Source organism: Salmo salar, chromosome ssa06 (assembly GCF_905237065.1).
Source record: "Salmo salar chromosome ssa06, Ssal_v3.1, whole genome shotgun sequence".
NCBI lineage: Eukaryota > Metazoa > Chordata > Actinopteri > Salmoniformes > Salmonidae > Salmo > Salmo salar.
Genome location: NC_059447.1, coordinates 43664219 through 43670755, shown reverse-complemented (window position 1 = coordinate 43670755; position 6537 = coordinate 43664219).

Here is a 6537-nt window from a genome sequence, read left to right as displayed (position 1 = left end):
TGGTGGGTGGGACACAATGCAGATAGCCCGGTTAGCCAATGTGCGGGAGCACTGGTTGGTTGGCCCAATTGAGGTAGCATGTACATGAATGTATAGTTAAAGTGACTATGCATATATGATAAACAGAGAGTAGCAGCAGCGTAAAAAGAGGGGTTGGGGGGGCACACAATGCAAATAGTCCGGGTAGCCATTTGATTACCTGTTCAGGAGTCTTATGGCTTGGGGGTAAAAACTGTTGAGAAGCCTTTTTGTCCTAGACTTGGCACTCTGGTACCGCTTGCCATGCGGTAGTAAAGAGAACAGTCTATGACTGGGGTGGCTGGGGTCTTTGACAATTTTTAGGGCCTTCCTCTGACACCGCCTGGTGTAGAGGTCCTGGATGGCAGGCAGCTTAGCCCCAGTGATGTACTGGGCCGTACGCACTACCCTCTGTAGTGCCTTGCGGTCAGAGGCCGAGCAATTGCCGTACCAGGCAGTGATGCAACCAGTCAGGAAGCTCTCGATGTTGCAGCTGTAGAACCTTTTGAGGATCTCAGGACCCATGCCAAATCTTTTTAATTTCCTGAGGGGAATAGGCTTTGTCGTGCCCTCTTCACAACGATTTATTTACAGGTCTTGGTGATCCCATGTTCAAAGCACCATATCATACAAAATAAACACTGGCAATACCCCAAAAGAAATATCCTCTGTATCAGGCAAAACAGGGACACAGGTAGACACAGGTAGAGGGCAAGACTGCACAGCCTCCCCTTGAGAAACCACATCGAATCTGTCAAACAGGTAGCCTACATAGAATGCATTCGGAAAGTATTCAGATCCCTTCCCTTTTTCCACATTTTGTTACATTACAGCCTTACTCTAAAATCTTTTTTTTTTTTAAATACTCATCAATCTACACACAATACCCCATAATGACAAAGTGAAAACAGTTTTTTTTTATATTTTAGAAAATAAATAAAATAAAGAAATACCTTATTTCCGTAAAATTTCAGACCCTTTACTATGAGACTGAAAATTGAGCTCAGGTGCATCCTGTTTCCATTGATCATCCTTGAGATGTTTCTACAACCTGATTGGAGTCCACCTGTGGTAGATTCAATTGATTGGACATGATTTGGAAAGGCACACACCTATCTATATAAGGTCCCACAGTTGAGCAAAAACCAAGCCATGAGATCGAAGTAATTGTCCGTAGAGTTCTGAGACAGGATTGTGTCAAGGCACAGATCTGTGGAAGGGTCCCAAAACATTTCTGCAGCATTGAAGGTCCCCAAGAACACAGTGGAGTCCATCATTCTTAAATAGAAGAAGTTTGGAACAACCAAGACTCTTCCTAGAGCTGGCCGCAGGGCCAAACTGAGCAATCGGGGGAGAAGGGCCTTGGTGAGGGAGGTGACCAAGAACTTGATGGTCACTCTGACAGAGCTTCAGAGTTCCTCTGTGGAGACAGGAGAACCTTCCAGAAGGACAGCTATCTCTGCAGCACTCCACCAATCAGGCCTTTATGGTAGAGTGGCCAGACCAAAGCCACTCCTCTGTAAAAGGCACATGACAGCCCACTTGGAGTTTGCCAAAAGGCACCTAAGGACTCTCAGATCATGAGAAACATGATTCTCTGGTCTGATGAAACCAAGATTGAACTCTTTGGCCAGAATGCCAAGTGTCACGTCTGGAGGAAACCTGGCACCATCCCTACGGTGAAGCATGGTGGTGGCAGCATTATGCTGTGGGGATGTTTTTCAGCTGCAGGGACTGGGAGACTAGTCAGGATCAAGGGAAAGTACAAAGAGATCCTTGATGAAAACCTGCTCCAGAGCACTCAGGACCTCAGACTGGGGGCGAATGTTCACCTTCCAACCGGACAACGATCCTAAGCACACAGCCAAGACAACGCAGGAGTGGATTCGGGACAAGTCTCTGAATGTCTTTGAGTGGCCCAGTCAGAGCCCGGTCTTGAACCCGTTCAAACATCTCTGGAGAGACCTGAAAATAGCTGTGCCGTGAAGCTCCCCATCTAACCTGAAAGAACTTGAGAGGATCTGCAGTGAAAAATGGGAGAAACTCCCCAAATACAGGTGTGCCAAGCTTGTAGTGTCATACCCAAGAAGACTTGAGACTGTAATCACTGCCAAAGGTGCTTCAACAAAGTACTGAGTAAAGGGTCTGAATACCGATGTAAATGTGCTATTTCAGTTGTTTATTTTTTATAATTTTGGTAAAATTTTAAAAACCTGTTTTTACTTTGTCATTATGAGGTATTGTGTGTAGATTGATGAGGGGGGAAAAAAACAATTTTATCCGTTTTAGAACAAGTCTGTAAAGTAACAAAATGTGGAAAAAGTCAACGGGTCTGAATACTTTCTGAATGCACTGTATAGGCACTTAGCCCCTCCCAGGACCACACAATTACCCAATTGGCAAATACAACCAATAAACTGGTTCTACAATGTAAAATGCATATTCCACATCCATTGTAACATTAGTCAGACTTAATGATATTTCATCACCATTCATACATGGAACAATCATTTGATCTTATTCAACTTACTGACTCCAAAGCTTGGCGTGCAGGCAACGTAGCCTATTTCTATGTGCACGTGCTACTATTACGTACAACCAGAATGACAGAGAAGTAGGACACAGTCACGGAATTCTGACGTAGCCTGTGAAATATGAACAAAGGAAACCATACATTGAATTTAAATAAACTGAACTTCTACCTCATGAGCCAATGATGTGTACAATAATGTGCACATGTGCACAATAAACATTGTGCCCACTCCCAGAGGTAATGGTTTGATTTGATTTGATTTGATGGTAGGCTAAATGTAAATGTATGATATCAAACATGAAACGTGTTGCAATTTAAAGTTACTGGGATGGAATGATGAAACGCTAGCAGTTATTGTAGGATTAGATGGAATATAGATTTTCCACATATGCATTTATTTTACTTGTGAAAGCAACCACAAACATTTAAACAAGCGCTCTCTCTCTCCACTGGCAGGAGTTTGGCGAGTGCAAGTGGAGAGACGCCTATGGTGCGTCTTCCACACCATAATAAAAAATTCTAAATGTATCAAATTATCAATTTAAAGCAATTTTGACATACCAAAATACCAGTAGGCCTATGCTAGTAATTGTTGCTTGATGCCCAATCGCTGGTGAGTTTGCAAAGTAAACGGATAATATTCTTGATTCCAAACTATTTCTGAAGCTGCATATTGTATTTATTATGGCAATTCTCTCTCCCTACAATTTGACGTTTGTGCTGGACCTGATCCTATGGCTGTAGCAATCAGCAATCTGTTCGCTAGCTCACCTGTCCTGTGTTGATTGACAAAGATGATGCTGCGGCTTCTGTCTCTGGCTGTGTGGAGAGTAATCTATGGACTTTGTGCAACAAAATTAGTGACAAAATGTTACTAAACCTGTCCAAATAATTTCAAGTCTGAAGTCAAAGTCAAGGGACAAATCTTGAGGCTCCATATCAAGTCTCAAGTTATTTTATTTTCTATCCAGTCTCAAGTCATCAAATTTGATCCCCTTGGAGACTGTATATCAGACCCACGATTAAGCCCTACAGAAGTATTGCCAGTTCATTATGATTCATTATAAACTGGGTGGTTCGATCCCGGGAATGCTGATTGGCTGACAGCTGTGGTATATCAGACCTTATACCACAGGCATGACCAAACATTTATTTTTACTGCTCTAATTACTTTGGTAACCATTTTATAATAGCAATAAGGCACGGCTAAGGGCTGTGTCTAGGCACACCCCCTCGTGCCTTATTGCTTAATTATACAACGGGTGGGTCTAATCCTGAATGCTGATTGGTTAAAACCGCATTCCAACTGTTGTCTATTCCACAAATTACCACCTGCTAAATCTATTAAGTTAAAATGCCCATTTACTCTGTTCCATCTGACTGCGCAATCCACTGTCTCATCAGCCCAGCCAGGCAATTTATTAACTTGATCTCCACTATAAAAAGCATCTAGCCATTTATTTTAGACTAGCATTTAGTTTTCAACAGAGGAAATTTGTATAAACCTTGCTGTCTGTCTCTCTGACATTTGAAACATTGTTTCAATGTTCAAATTCTATCTCCAGCTGTCCCCATAGTAGACAGAGAGGCAAGCAGCATTTCTCAGCCAGTCTAAATCATGAATCAGCTGGCATACTTTTTATGGATATACAGTTGAAGCGGAAGTTTACATAAACGTAGGTTGGGGTCATTAAAACTCGTTTTTCAACCACTCCACACATTTCATGTTAACAAACTATAGTTTTGGCAAGTCGGTTAGGACATCTACTTTGTGCATGACACAAGTAATTTTTCCAACAATTGTTGACAGACAGATTATTTCACTTATAATTCATTTATGATTCAATTCCAGTGGGTCAGAAGTTTACATACACTAAGTTGACTGTGCCTTTAAACAGCTTGGAAAATTCCAGAAAATTATGTCATGGCTTTAGAAGCTTCTGATAGGCTAATTGACATAATTTGAGTCAATTGGAGGTGTACCTGTGGATGTATTTCAAGGCCTACCTTCATACTCAGTGTCTCTTTGCTTGACATCATGGAAAAATCAAAAGAAATCAGCCAAGACCTCAGAAAAAAAATCTGGACCTCCACAAGTCTGGTTCATCCTTGGGAGCAATTTCCAAATGCCTGAAGGTACCACGTTCATCTGTACAAACAATAGTATGGAAGTATAAACACCATGGGACCACGCAGCCGTAATTACCGCTCAGGTAGGAGACGCGTTCTGTCTCCTAGAGATGAACGTACTTTGGTGCGAAAAGTGCAAATCAATCCCAGAACAACAGCAAAGGACCTTGTGAAGATGCTGGAGGAAACAGGTACAAAAGTATCTATATCCATAGTAAAACAAGTCCTATATCGACATAACCTGAAAGGCCGCTCAGCAAGGAAGAAGCCACTGCTCCAAAACTGCCATAAAAAAAGCCAGACTACGCATGGGGACAAAGATCGTACTTTTTGGAGAAATATCCTCTGGTCTGAAGAAACAAAAATAGAACTGTTTGGCCATAATGACCATCGTTATGTTGGGAGGAAAAAGGGGGAGGCTTGCAAGCCGAAGAACACCATCCCAACTGTGAAGCACGGGGGTGGCAGCATCATGTTGTGGGGGTGCTTTGCTGCAGGAGGGACTGGTGCACTTCACAAAATAGATGGCATCATGAGGATGGAAAATTATGTGGATATATTGAAGCAACATCTCAAGACATCAGTCAGGAAGTTAACGCTTGGTCACAAATGGTTCTTCCAAATGGACAATGACCCCAAGCATACTTCCAATGTTGTGTCAAAATGGCTTAAGGACAACAAAGTCAAGGTATTAGAGTGGCCGTCACAAAGCCCTGACATCAATCCTATAGAAAATTTGTAGGCAGAACTGAAAAAGCCTGTGCGAGCAAGGAGGCCTCAATATTTTAATACGTTGGTAATATGATTGAGAGGGGGTCAAATACTTATTTCCCTCATTAAAATGCAAATCATTTTATAACATTTTTGACGTGTTTTTCTGGATTTTTTTGTTGTTATTCTGTCTTGCACTGTTCAAATAAACCTACCATTAAAATGATAGACTGATAATTTCTTTGTCAGTGGGCAAACGTACAAAATCAGCAGGGGATCAAATACTTTTTTCCCTCACTGTATATATATATAATGTGCATATATATAGTCGACTACAGTTGGCCAACAGGACTATCATTTATCTCATAGCCTATGTAAAATTAGAAAAAGCCTAATCTAGTTTTGAATTGCCTAAACATTTCATCATCTAAACCGCCACTTTGTATATTGTTGAACTCGAATCCTTTAAAAGTTTAAGTGAAGACGTGACTGAAGTAAAAGTAGGTCACATCGCGAGTCTTGCTGCCTCCCAACCTACTGTTCGCGTGACTCACCGACAGTAAATGGGTGGGCTCAACCATACTGCAGAATTGGGCAACTGTATAGTCAGATGGTGCAAATGTTATGCCTCTCTTCTCTGGTATATCATTAAGCAATAAGGCACGAGTGGTTGTGGCCAATATACCACGGCTATGGACTGTTCTTAGGCACGACGGATCGCGGAGTGGCCAAGGTGCCTTATTGCTATTTTTAACTGGTTACCAACATAATTAGAGTAGTAACAATACATGTTTTGTCATACATATGGTAGTGGTATATGGTCTGATATACCACGACTGTCAGCCAATCAGCATTCAGGGCTCGAACCACCCAGTTTATAATCAAGCATGTCTCATACTCAAAATACAAAGTAATTAGTCCAGCTCGTAGTGTTTTATGATCATATCCAATGTGTCCTTATTTTTCTCCCCAAATAATAGGGACATGTTGTATAGGCCTACGGCGTTTGGACATCAATTTTATTTAAAAATTCACAATACCCTTAGGCAAAATTATTATTAATTTATTCCAATAAAATAACAACATTGTAAGCTATGCCATAATGCACAGTGCATAGAGGAAACCTCTCACATTATCCTCAATTG